Source organism: Equus quagga, chromosome 4, assembly GCF_021613505.1.
Source record: "Equus quagga isolate Etosha38 chromosome 4, UCLA_HA_Equagga_1.0, whole genome shotgun sequence".
In the NCBI taxonomy this organism is placed as follows: domain Eukaryota; kingdom Metazoa; phylum Chordata; class Mammalia; order Perissodactyla; family Equidae; genus Equus; species Equus quagga.
In genome coordinates this window covers 22,137,383-22,150,445 of record NC_060270.1, presented here as the reverse complement: position 1 = coordinate 22,150,445, position 13,063 = coordinate 22,137,383, and the positions used below count along the sequence as shown (strand labels likewise).

Here is a 13,063-nt window from a genome sequence, read left to right as displayed (position 1 = left end):
CACTGTATTAAACAGTCACTGTCCATTCTACTCTTCCCCAGCCACTGGTGACCATCCATCTTCTTTCCATTTCTAGGGACTTAGCTATTCTGAATATTTCATATAAATGGAATCATTTTATATCTGGCTTGTTTCACTTCCTATAATGTTTTTGAGATTTATCCATGTTGTAGCATGTATTAGTACTCGCTTTTTTAAATAAAACAATTTTTAATTGTGGTAGAATACATATAACATAAAATTTACCATCTTAACCATTTTTAAGTCTACAGTTCAGTGGTATTAAGCACATTTCTATTGTGCAACCATCACCACCAGCTATCTCCAGATGTCTTTTTATCTTGTAAAAATGGAGCTCATTACCCATTAAACAGTAACTCCCCATTTCCCTCTCCCCTAGCCCCTGGCAATCACCATTCTATTTTCTTTCTCTATGAATTTGATTACTCTGGGTACCTCATATAATTGGAATCACACGATTTTTGTCTTTTTGTGACTGACTTATTTCACTTAGCATAACGTCCTCAAGGTTCTTCCACGTTGTAGCATATGTTAGAATTTCCTTCTTTTTGAAGGCTGAACATATCCCATTGTATGCATATACCACATTTTGCTTATCTATTCATCCATTGAGGGCGTTTAGCCTGGTTACACATTTTACAATTGTCAATAATGCTGCTATGAACATGTGTATACAATTAATTCTTCAAGACTCTGCTTTAAATTATTTTGGGTATATACCCAGAAGTGGATTTGCTGCATCATATGATAATTATATTTTTAATTTTTTGAGGAACTGCCATAGTGTTTTTCATAGCAGTTGTACCATTTCACATACCTACCAACAATGCCTAAATGTTCCAATTTCTTCACATCCTTGTCAACACTTGTTATTTTCTGGGTTTTTTTCCGATGGTAGTCATTACCTATTGTGTGTGAGGTGGTATCTCATTGTGGTTTTGATTTGCATTTCCCTAATGATTAGTGATGTTGAATAATCTTTTCATGTGCTTATTGGCTATTTCTATATCTTCTTTGGAGACATGTCTATGTAAGTCTTTTGCCCATTTTTGAATTGAGTTTGTTGTGGAACCTTAGGAGTTCAGTGTATATTCTGGATAGTAGACCCTTATCAGACATATGATTTGCAAATATTTTCTATATAGGTTGCCTTTTCTCTTTCTTAATAGTATCCTTTGATGCACAAAAGTTTTTAATTTTGATGAAGTCTAAAATTTACCATTTTTTTTCTTTTGTTGCTTGTGTGTTTTGGTGTCATATCTAAGAATCCATTGCCAAATTCAAGGTCATGAAGATATTCCTCTACACTTTCTTCTAAGAGTTCTATAGCTTTAGCTCTTAAAGTTAAGCTATTGATTCACTGCTTGTATGTGATGTGAGGTAATGGTCCATCTCCAGTCTTTTGGATGTGGATTTCCAGCTGTCTCAGTACCATTTGTTGAAAAGAATATATTTTCCCCCATTGAATTGTCCTGGAAACTTGTTGAAAATCAATTGGTCATAGATTTATGGTTTTATTTCTGGACCTTCAATTCTATTCCATTGATATATATGTCTATCTTTATGCCAGTACCACACTATTTTGATTACTGTAGCTATGCAGCAAGTTTTGAAATTGGGAAGTGTGAGTCTTCCAACATTCTTCTTCTTTTTCAGTATTGTTTTGGGTATTCTTGCTTTGGTATTTCCACATGAATTTTAGGATAAGCTGTCCTATTATGCAAAAAAGGCTATTGGTATTTTGGTAGGGACTGCATTGACTCTGTTAGATTGTTTTGGGTGGTATCGATATTTAAACAATATTAAGCCTTCCAATCCATGAACAAGTGATGTCTTATTTATTTAGGCCTTCCTTAATTTCTTTTAGCAGTGTTTTGTAATTTTCAGTGTACAAGTCTTACAATCCCTTGGTTTAACTTATTTCTAGGTATTTTATCCTTTTGGAGACTTGTATGTGGAATTTTTTAAAAATTTATTTTTCAGGGGCTGGTCCCGTGGCCGAGTGGTTAAGTTCGCGCTCCGCTGCAGGCGGCCCAGTGTTTCATTGGTTCGAATCCTGGGCGCGGACATGGCACAGCTCATCAAACCACGCTGAGGCAGCGTCCCACAAGCCACAACTAGGACCCACAACAAAGAATATACAACTATGTACCGGGGGGCTTTGGGGAGAAAAAGGAAAAATAAAATCTTTAAAAAAAAAAATTTATTTTTCAAAATTTTCATTGCTGGTGTATAAAAATACAATTTTGTGTTTATCTTATATCTACAACTTGGCTGAATTCATTTATTAGATCTAGTTATTACTTTGTGGATTCTTCAGGATTTTCTAAATATAGGGTCATGCCATCTGTCAATACAGATAGTTTTACTGCTTTTCCAATTTGGATGTGTTTTGTCTCTTTTTTTTTGGCCTAATTTCTCTGGCCAGAACTTCTAGTATAATATAGAATAGAAGAGGTGAAAACAGCATCCCTTTCCTGTTCTGGGTATTAAAGCGGAAAGTTTTCAGTCTTTCATCATTGAGTAGGATGTTGTCTGTGGGTTTTTCATGAATGCCCTTGATCAGTCTGAGGAACTTCCTTTCTATTAATAGCTTTCTGAGTGTTTTTATCATGAAGGGGTGTTCAATTTTGCCAAACGCTTTTTCTGCATCAATTGAGATGATTGTGTTTTTATTTTTCCTTCATTAGTGTGGTTTTTACACTTTTTATTTTCTTCTGATGAAACACCTTTGCATTTCTGGGATAAATCCTACTTGGTCATGATATATAATCCTTTTAATATGTTCTTGGATTCTGTTTGCTAGTATTTTGTTGAGAATTACTGCATGTATATTCATAAGGGATGTCCGTCTTTAACTTTATTTTCTTGTCATATTCTTTGTCTGGCTTTGAAATCAGGGTAATGTTGGTGTCATAGGGTGAGTTAGGAAATATTCCTTCCTCTTCTATTTTTTGGAAAATTTTGAGAAGGACTGATATTAATTCTTCTGTAAATATTTAGTAAAATTCACCAGACAAGCCATCTCGTCCTGCACTTTTGTTTGTCAGGAGGTGTTTGAGTACTGATTCAATGTCTTTACTTGTTAAAGCTATGTTCAGATTTTCTCTTTCTTCTTGAGTCAGTTTTGGTAATTCGTGTGTTTCTAGGAATCTTCCTATTTCATCTAAGTTACCTAATGTTGGCATACAATTGTTCATAGTATTCTCTTATAATCCTCTTACTTCTGTAAGGTTGATAGTAATGTCTCTATTTTCATTTCTGATATTAATCACATCTTCTGTCCTTTTTTCTTAGTCTCGGTAAAGGTTTGTCAATTTGTTGATCTTTTCAAACAACCAACTTTTGGTTTTGTTGATTATTGTTTTTCTATTCTCTATTTTGTGTATCTTCTCTATAAATCTTCATTATTTCTTTACTTCTGCAAGCTTTGGGTTTAATTCTCTTCTTTTCTAGTTCGTTAAGGTATAAAGTTAGGTTATTGATTTGAGATCTTTCTTTTCTTCTTCTTCTCCCCAAAGCCCCTCAGTACATAGTTGTATATATTCTGATTGCAGGCCCTTCTGGTTGTGGTGTATGGGATGACACCTCAGCATGGCCTGATGAGCAGTGTCATGTTCCCACCCAGGATCCGGACCAGCGAAACCCTGGGTTGCTGAAGAGGAGCACACGAATGTAACCACTTGGCCATGGGGCTGGCCCCTGAGATTTTTCTTCTTTTTAATGTACGCATTTATAGCTATAAATTTCCCTCTGATCTGTGTCTTTAGGGTAACCTATAAATTTTGCTTTTTGTTTTCATTCATCTCAAAGTATTTCGAATTTCCTCTTTGTGATTTCCTCTTTGACTCATTGGTTGTTTAAGAGTGTGCTGTTAGTTTCCAAATTTTGTGAATTTTCCACTTTTTACTTACAATTTCTAGTTTCATTCCATTGTGGTCAGAGAGAAAACTTTGTATGATTTTAAACTTTTTAAATTTATTGAAATTGGTTTTGTGGCCTAAAATATATTCTATCCTGGAGAATGTTCCATGTGTACATGAGGATATGTATTCTACTGCTGTTGTGTGATTATATATGTTTGTTAAGGCTAGTTGGCTTATAGTGTTATTCAAGTCTTCTATTTTCTTTTTGATCTCCTGTCTATATTTTCTATCCAACATTAAAAATAAGCTACTGAATTCTCCAACTATTATTGTAGAACTATCTAAAATCTTTCAATTCTGCCAATGTTTGCTTCATATATTTTGGCCTCTGCTGTTTGGGGCATATTTGTTTACAATTGTTATATCTTTTCACCAAATGACCCTTTTATCAATATATAATGTCCTTCTTTGTCTCTTATAAAAGTTTTTGACTTAAAGTCTACTTTATCTGATATCTTTTGTTGTTCCTGAATTGTTACAATACTACCTTCTTTTTTGTTAATTTTTTCCTGATATACCTTTTCTCCCCTCCACATTTCCTTTTCTGTATATTTTTTAGTTATTTTCTTAATGGTTACTCTGGTGATTAAAATTAACATCCTAAATTTATAACAGGCTATTTGATTTGATACCAACTTAGCTTCAATAGCATACAAAATTCTGCTCCTATACAGCTGCATCACCTCCCCTTATGTTGTTGTTGTCTTAATATCTTTACACATTGCATGCCCATTAAGAAAGATTTATAATTATTGTTTTATACATTTGTCTCTTAAATCATGTGGGAAACAAAAAAGAAAGTTAAAAAAAAATATATAATAATACTGGCTTTTATATCTTCTATGTAGTTACCTTTACCAGTATGCCTTATTTGGCTTCAAGTTACTGTCCAGTGTTCTTCCATTTCAGCCTGCAGGACTCCCTTTAGCATTTCTTTTAGGGAAGGTCTACTGGTGATGAACAACTTTTGCTTTTGTGTTTCTGGGAATGTCTCAATTTCTCTTTCATTTTTCAGAGAAAATTTTGCCAGATATAGAATTCTTTGTTGACAGTTTTTGTTTTTTCTTTCAGCACTTTAAATATGTCATGCCACTGCCTTCTGGCCTCTATTGTTTCTGATTTGGAATTGGCTATTAATCTTACTGAGGATCCCTTACACATGATGAGTCACTTTTCCCTTGCTGCTTTTAAGATCCTCTCTTTGTCATTGTAAAGTTTGACTGTAACGTGTCCCTATGTGGGTATCTTTGAGCTTATCATATTTGGAGTTCATTGAATTTCTTGGATGTGTAGATTCACATCTTTCCTCAAGTTTGGGAAGTTTTCAGCCATTATTTCTTCAAATATTCTTTCTTCCCACTTTTTTCTTTCTTTTCTTCTTCTAACACTCCTATAATATGTTAGTAAGCTTGATAGTGTCTCACAAGTCTCTTAGCCTCTTTTCATTTTCCTTTTGTTCCTCTGAGTCGATAATTTCAACTGTACTATCTTTAACTTGGCCAATTTCTTCTGCCTGCTTAAATCTGCTGTTGAACCTCTCTGGGAATTTTTCATTTTAGCTACTGTAATTTTTAGCTCCAGAATTTCTACTTGGTTCCTTTTCATAATTTCTCTTTCTTTATTGGTAGTCTCCATTTGTTCATTCATTGTTATCCAAAATTCCTAATTATTTTTTTCATTTGTGCTTGTTTTAGCTTCATAATTTCTTGATCTTAAAAAAATAAAGTTTTTCATCACTCTTTTAGTATCCTAAAAAGTCTTATTTTTAAAGTCTTTGTTATTCTTTTAATAAAATTAATCTGGAATCAATTGTAGTAGTCAATTTTTTTGTTGTCTTTCTTAGCATTAGACTTCTTTATGCAGTCTGAAATTTCTTCTCTCGTTCCCCTTCTTTGCTCTCTACTCTGAGTAAACAGTTTTGTAGTTGTTCTCCACTAGTTTCTAGACCCCCAGTCTATAGTTTTCATAGTTCCTGATCCATGATATTACTGGGGATATGAAAAATAATCTAGCTACTGATCTAGCAAGTCAGAAGCCAGGTCCAAGAGTTGAGGGTTTAAAATCTTCCCACTGTTTTCTATTTTTCGTTATTTTCTTATGTCATTAATTATGATTAAATAATGTGGTTTGTAATATTCTACTTTTAAGTATTGAAGTTTTCTTTGTGGCTTTAATATAAGTTCAAATTTTTCAGTATTGAAGTTTTCTTTGTGGCTTTAATATAAGTTCAAATTTTTCGATGGGCACTTGAAAATAACACATTTTCAAAGTATAAAGTTCAGGATATATTAAACAGATTTCCTGTGTAAGTTGTTTCTTTGTTTCTCTGTGGTCTTCCTTATTTTTTGTCTTCTTGAGTTGTCATTAAGTTGTACTAAAATCTCTCATTATTACTAGATTTCTGTTTATTATTTCTTATAGTTTTTGATGTACAAGTGTTAATCCTACATTATTTGCCTTATTAAAATCTGTAAAGGGGCTGGCCCCGTGGCCGAGTGGTTAAGTTCGTGCGCTCCGCTGCAGGCGGCCCAGTGTTTCGTTTGTTCGAATCCTGGGCACGGACATGGCACTGCTCATCAAACCACACTGAGGCAGTGTCCCACATGCCACAACTAGAAGGACCCACAACGAAGAATATACAACTATGTACCGGGGGGCTTTGGGGAGAAAAAGGAAAAAAATAAAATCTTAAAAAAAAAAAAAATTTCCTCTGAATAATAAAAAAAAATCTGTAAAACAGTTTCATGTTGATGGTACATTTCATCACTATAAATACAAGTAGTTTTCTAATTTAATATATTTTGCCTTGAACTTAACTTTGATATTAACATCATAACCCTTGTTTTATTTTTGCTAGTATTTATCTAGTATGTCCTACTACTAACCTTTGAATCACTTTGTTTTAGATGTTTCTCTTGTTGGTTTTTGTTTTATGATACATGCTGAAAGCCTTTTTCTTATAAAAAGTGACTTTTTTTAACTTACATCTATTGATGTGAGACATTTCATCTTAATTCTGTCATTTAAAAAATATATTTAGTATTTTTACATAATTTTCTGGGAGATAATTCACATCTCCCGCCCCCCCCTCACTCCCCCCCCCCCCCCCCAGCACGTTAATGCAACAATTTTCCATAAAAAAACTACTTAAAGAAAAGCTTTGGTCAAAAATGGAATGAAACAGCAAAAAGTCCAAACAAATAAATAAGAATATTAAAAGACTGCTGCTTTAGAAATCTGACATTTTCACCAATTATATTCAAAGAAAACACACAAATGACATTTTCATGATATGTGTTTTCAGTGTTTCCTTGTGGTTAGCTTTCCTCTCCATCAAGCAAATGACAGTTGCAGTCAGTTGTAGTTTGTCATACTAGATCACAGAGGTTCACTCAGCTTCATACTTTGTGAAGGCACTGGATAGAAGACTCTAAGGTCTTGAAATCCCAAATTGTCATGACTCCATCCACTCCTACAGGGTAAAATTTCCAATAGTCTTGCTTGTCCACCTCATAAATAGGTACTTGAATGATGCTATTCTGGTACAGCATCTCTGAGGCAGTATTGTGGTCCTAGATTGTGACTCTCTTGTCCGTGTTGTGGAAATATTCCATGGCTAACAGGTGCTGGATGCTACGTTTCTGAATGCCTAGTTTGAAGACTAAGGTCAAGCAGCCATGCTCATCTTAAAGAGCACTGGAAAGCAGTCATGGCTGGCAGCTAAAATAACACTGTTTTCTGAGACAAATGAGCAGTGGCAGTAACTCTGTTTTCAGATTGAAAACTGAACACTGTTTAAGCCATCAGCAATGGACACGGTACTGTCATTGCTGACCCAGGCCAGAGAGCTCCCACTGGCAGAAAAGTTGAACCTGAGACCTAGCCTCCAGTGCCACCAAACTCTGACATCAGCTAACCAAAATGGCATACTGGTTGGCTTTTCATCCACTTCATTAATGTATGCAGAAGCACTCTGAATTTGAAGTCACATGATCCTGCTTGCCAGCAAAACATCGTTGGGATGCCGTTCCAAACTGTGGGCATCAAATGAATAGGGTTTTTTTTTTTTCAGCTTCCATATGAATTGGCTTTTTAATGTGCTTGTTTACCCCTTGTCATTTTCATGCTCAAATAACAAATTGAAATGAATTGTGCTTCACTGTCCAGAGCAAATTTGTTCTCTAGAGGGGATCACTTCACAAAAGTGGCTGTATGATTAATTCTCAAGATCACCAGGGTTAGCTTTCAGACACTATCTTTCTGACTCGTGCAAAGGACAATGTGCTCATGCTTGAGAGCCCAGTCAACACCTGTGATGTGTCCAAGAGTGCTCCCAGAGTTCATGAGGTTTTACTCACTGGCTCCCATTCTTCTTATAGATGTGAACTTCATGGTTATTGTGGCGAAGGGCAATCCGAGCATGATCCCTGTTCCAGGCATGACAAGTGATCTAATAAAAACTGTTGTGGGGATAATATTCTTGGTGTTTCCAAAGGTTAGAATACTGGGTTCAGGGAAATCCTAACAGGCTCAGAGGGGAGAACTTGAAGACTCTGGTCAGTCAACATGAACAGGCTCTGTTCCCTTCTGCCACTTTTGTAGTAGGTTGTATATCCTCCTTTTTTTTGCTTTCTGTAAATACTTTTGCTATATGTTTTGTATTTTCTTATTTATATGTATTATCCTTTGCCTAACTATTGAAGTTTTGGGGTATTTTAATTTTTTTCTGGTGGTTACCTTGAAGATAGAGTCTTAATTCTTCTTGAATTGTTATCTATGCATAATATAAATTGATTTCCCCTTATGAAAGGTAAAATTAATATAATTCCTCTTCCTCTAATTGTCTTTGCTTTCAATTCCCCACCAATTAGCCACTAAAATTAGCTATAAAATTATTAACTTTTTTGTTGGCAACTTTAACCTCCTCTCTACCTTCCATCTCTCCATTTTAAAATTACACCCTTATTATTGTTATGAATTTTGTTTACATTCTATTTTATAATAATATTAGCCACTGTTGTTTAACTTTAGTTCTACAATTAAATAAAGTTAAATAATCACTACAGTCATGTGCTCCATAACAATCATTTGGTCAAGGACGAACCTCATATACTACCGTGGTCCCATAAAATTAGTACCATATAGCTAAGGTGTCTAGTAGGCTATACCATCTAGGTTTATGTAGGTACACTCTATGATGTTCACATAATAATGAAATAATCTAACGACGCATTTCTCAGACCATATCCTTGTTGTTAAGCGATTCATGACTGTACTTGTCCTTTGACCATGGCCTCTCCATGCATCTTTTCATTGCTTAGACATCATCCTGTAGTAGACTTTTTTGTAAGGGCTCATGAAGGCCTGTGTTTCATTTATGGTATTTTATAATGCATATAGAACTATTTATTCATAACTTATGTGTCTTAATTTACGTACATTCAAGCCTTGAATTCTGTAAAATTAGTTTGTTTCTGGTTTTTAATTCAAAATCTTTTTTATTAGGAAAGAATAGTATCTGTATTTTTTTGTGAAAAATGAGAAACAACATAAATGTAAAAATGTTAGGTATAAAGCAATTATCCGTGAATCTGCAGTTACATCATAAAATGCCAACTACTTAAGGGTTCTAACTGTATAAGTGCCCGATGTATGAGGTCTTTACTGTTACTGTTATACTGCTACTCCAGTTAAGAATTCTTGCAACAAAGAAATTACATTAATATCCAAAGCTCTCCAACACATTGTCATCTTTCCTTTGTCTTCAGAGAACAGCTCACATACAGTCACTAATACCTTTATATAGATGAATTTTGTCTATTACTTTGGCTTGAGATCCACCCGCTACGCTCCAGCTTGACATTTCTAACTGCTCATTGAATGGTTAGCATGGATATCCCTGTAGCAACTCAAACTCATTTTCCTTTCCTCTCAAACCAGGTATTCTCCACGAGAGCTATTTTCAATACTCTATAGTCATCCTTGACATCTATTTCCTATGCCTTCCAAGCCCTGTTCCCCTAATGTTCCTAATCCTATCAGTTCTAGAGTTTCCCATGGTAACTCCTTCTTTGCCCCTTCTCATTTTCATTGTAGTATCCTATTTCAGGCCCTCATTTGCTCTACTGCAACAGCTTCTTGAACATCTTCCTCCTTCACTGATAGATTAAGCATTATTGGAAAATAATCTTCCTAAAACATGTTTCAAGCAACCCAGGGTATATTTTATACTCAAGTTTTATGTTGGAAGAATTTACATATATACAGACATTTATCCTCTTTCAGAAGCCTTATGATTTTTTTCTGGAAATTTGTAGGAAATAAGTTTTAAAAATGAAATTACATTGACAACATACTTAGAAATAGAGATTTAATGAAATTTTACTGTGAATTCTTTTAAGTGCAAAATGTTCTTTAGTAAACTGACAAACACTTGGCTATTTTATCTTCTGTATATATCTGTGTTTTCATAATTCATCTTTGCTTAAGGTATGCATGAAAACAGGGAGAATGAAGCAATTGGAATGGAGATAATTGAAGACTTTGAGTGACTGGCATTGGTAGAAAATTTTAAAAATACGTTTATTAATAACAACCATACTTAACTGACCTCCAGATTAGAGTTATAACTAAGAGCTTTCTTTGATACTCCTAATAAATATAGAAGTAGGCTGGGAATCTTCTTTCTTTTTTATTTTTCTTTTTTCAACATTCCAGGAAAGAAATGATGATATATGGAAATTATGTGAATAAATATCAGAATGCATATTTTTTTAGAGAAAAGTGTTATCATTCTTTAAATAATCTTCATTTGACATTTGTCAGAGTACATGCTATACCAAAATGATAGGTAGCTATTAGGTTATTAGCTTTGAAACAATCTATACTTGATTTAAATTCAGCTTTGCTATTAGTTGTGTGATCTTAGGCAAATTTGAATTTTTCATAGCCTTAATTTATTCATTTGTAAATTGCGAACAGTATCACCTACTTTATCTCAAATAATATGTACAAATCATATAGCACAGTGTCTGACACATAGTAGGAGGTCAATATTCTTCCTTTGATGTCAATTACACTGGTAAAATACTAATTAACTTCAGACAATTTCTTTAATATTGAACTAATGATTATACCCAATATGGTAGTGGCTTTGCATTTAAAAAACACTGTGATTATTTAATTTAATCAAATTTATATAAAAGATTATATGTCATTAGATTTTAAAAGTAATAAACAATTTATTGTCTAACAGTTATTTAATTTAGATACAATGAGATGAGGTATGTGAATATGCTCCATAAACTTTGGGTACCATTTCTGTGACCTAGGTTGAAATCTTAATCCTACTTTTTATTAAAAACATAGCCTCAGTTTCTGCTCTGGAAAAAAAATGGTTGGGAATAGTGACAACAACTTTAAAGCGTTGCTAACAAAATCAAATAAAATAATGTATGTGAAACAGCTTTGTAAACTCTAAAGAATAATGCAACGACTAATTATTGTATTTTTGTTATTTTAACCATGACATTCATGGGATTTAATCCTATTGCTTTAAGTCAGAGTAAAGGAGATGAAAATAAAGGTATATCAATTAAATTTCAAAAAAGAAAAGCCATGCTGGAACAAGCAGATAAAAGTTCTGAAAGAAAAATTTATGAAAGCCTATTAATAAAGCCTTATTTATTTCAGAGCTGGAGTTATGAATAAGCCTGTGACCACCACAAAAAATAAATTAAAAGTGAATAATTTTCTATAACTTCCCTAAAATAAAAAAAAAATCCAGAGCTCTATTCTTTTATGTATCAGACTTTTTTCCTAAATAGCATTAATTCTACATGATACTAATGTATAAAACAGGGAAAATAATTATAGAAATAAAAGATGCTCATTTACACGATTATAGTTACAAAGGGTCCATATGTGTGACTATTCAATGTTTAAAAACATTTTCATGATAAAAAGAAAACAAATAAGACATTATATACCTTGGTGTGTGATGATTTATAAAACATAATTTTGTAAAACAATTCTTAACAAACAAAATCTTGAATGCTGCCAACAGAACTGTATGGTGATTTTTAAGAAAGCCTTTTTGGAAAGGTATCAAACACTGCCATCTAGGAAACTTGTGTTATTCATGGACTGGTTGGTCAAAACGTTCAGCCAAATGAATGTAAAAAAACTTAAAATTGTTGGCTTTTGCCTACCGTACCAAGATCAGCCTTAAGATCTGTTGGCAGACTTAACTTTCTTGATCCTTTAACTGAAACAACAGAAAAAGGAAAAAGGCAGTTGTTAATTATATAAAATTAAAGAGGAGTGTGGGTAACAGTATGTCTTACAGTATAATTATTAAAATCCTGATGAACATTACATTCAGTGAGCATGTATGGAAGTGGAAATATTGTTCAGTGTTAGTTCATTGCCATTCAGTAGTAAATATTTAATAGGCAAACAGAAACATGAGAAAAGCAATTGTTCTTACAGTAAGTAATTAAGTGTATCTTTGCATTGTTTTTTTCACATGTGGTATGAGAAGTGATTTCTTATTTAATTTGAAAAGAATCAAAAATCAATTTCAGTTGAATCTAATAGGTAAAGAAATATTGCAACAAATGTATAAGCTCATATCATAAATAACAATAAGGGTAAAAACTGATGAACTCTGTCAACATTTTTTGAAATAGAAAGAAAATTCTATTATAGATGTATATGATATATTCAAGGAAACCTTACCATGCCTATTGCAGATGAAATGACTTTAGCATTGAATACTACAATGTTAAATTCAGTAGATAAGAACATCTTGAAAATACAAAATATTTGTAAATGAATTTTGTTATATTATTATAAATCAAGCTACCAGAAAAATGTTTGAATAAACCAAGAAAACTTCTACAATTTATTGAAAAACTTTCCTCATTATTTATGTTAAAAATTTTACATTGAGCCTCTCGTAAAATATTTAACTGGAATGCATGTTATCACAGAAAGAAATGCATTAGGGGAGATAACATTAGAAATCTTATCTGTCAATCAATACTTTATTAAGACTCAAATTGGTACTACCAACTAACTTATACCTTCTAATGAGTGATTTTCTTTACAACTAG

General features: G+C 33.2%; 1 protein-coding gene and 1 pseudogene across 1 annotated transcript in view; both read right to left on the bottom strand.

Annotated features, from left to right (window-relative positions):
• STXBP5L (syntaxin binding protein 5L) overlaps nucleotides 1-13,063 on the bottom strand; it is a 352,935-nt gene that overhangs the window by 44,442 nt on the left and 295,430 nt on the right. The gene's annotated exons all lie outside the window — the stretch shown is intronic.
• Nucleotides 7,346-8,387, bottom strand: LOC124238464 (actin-related protein 2/3 complex subunit 1A-like; annotated as a pseudogene).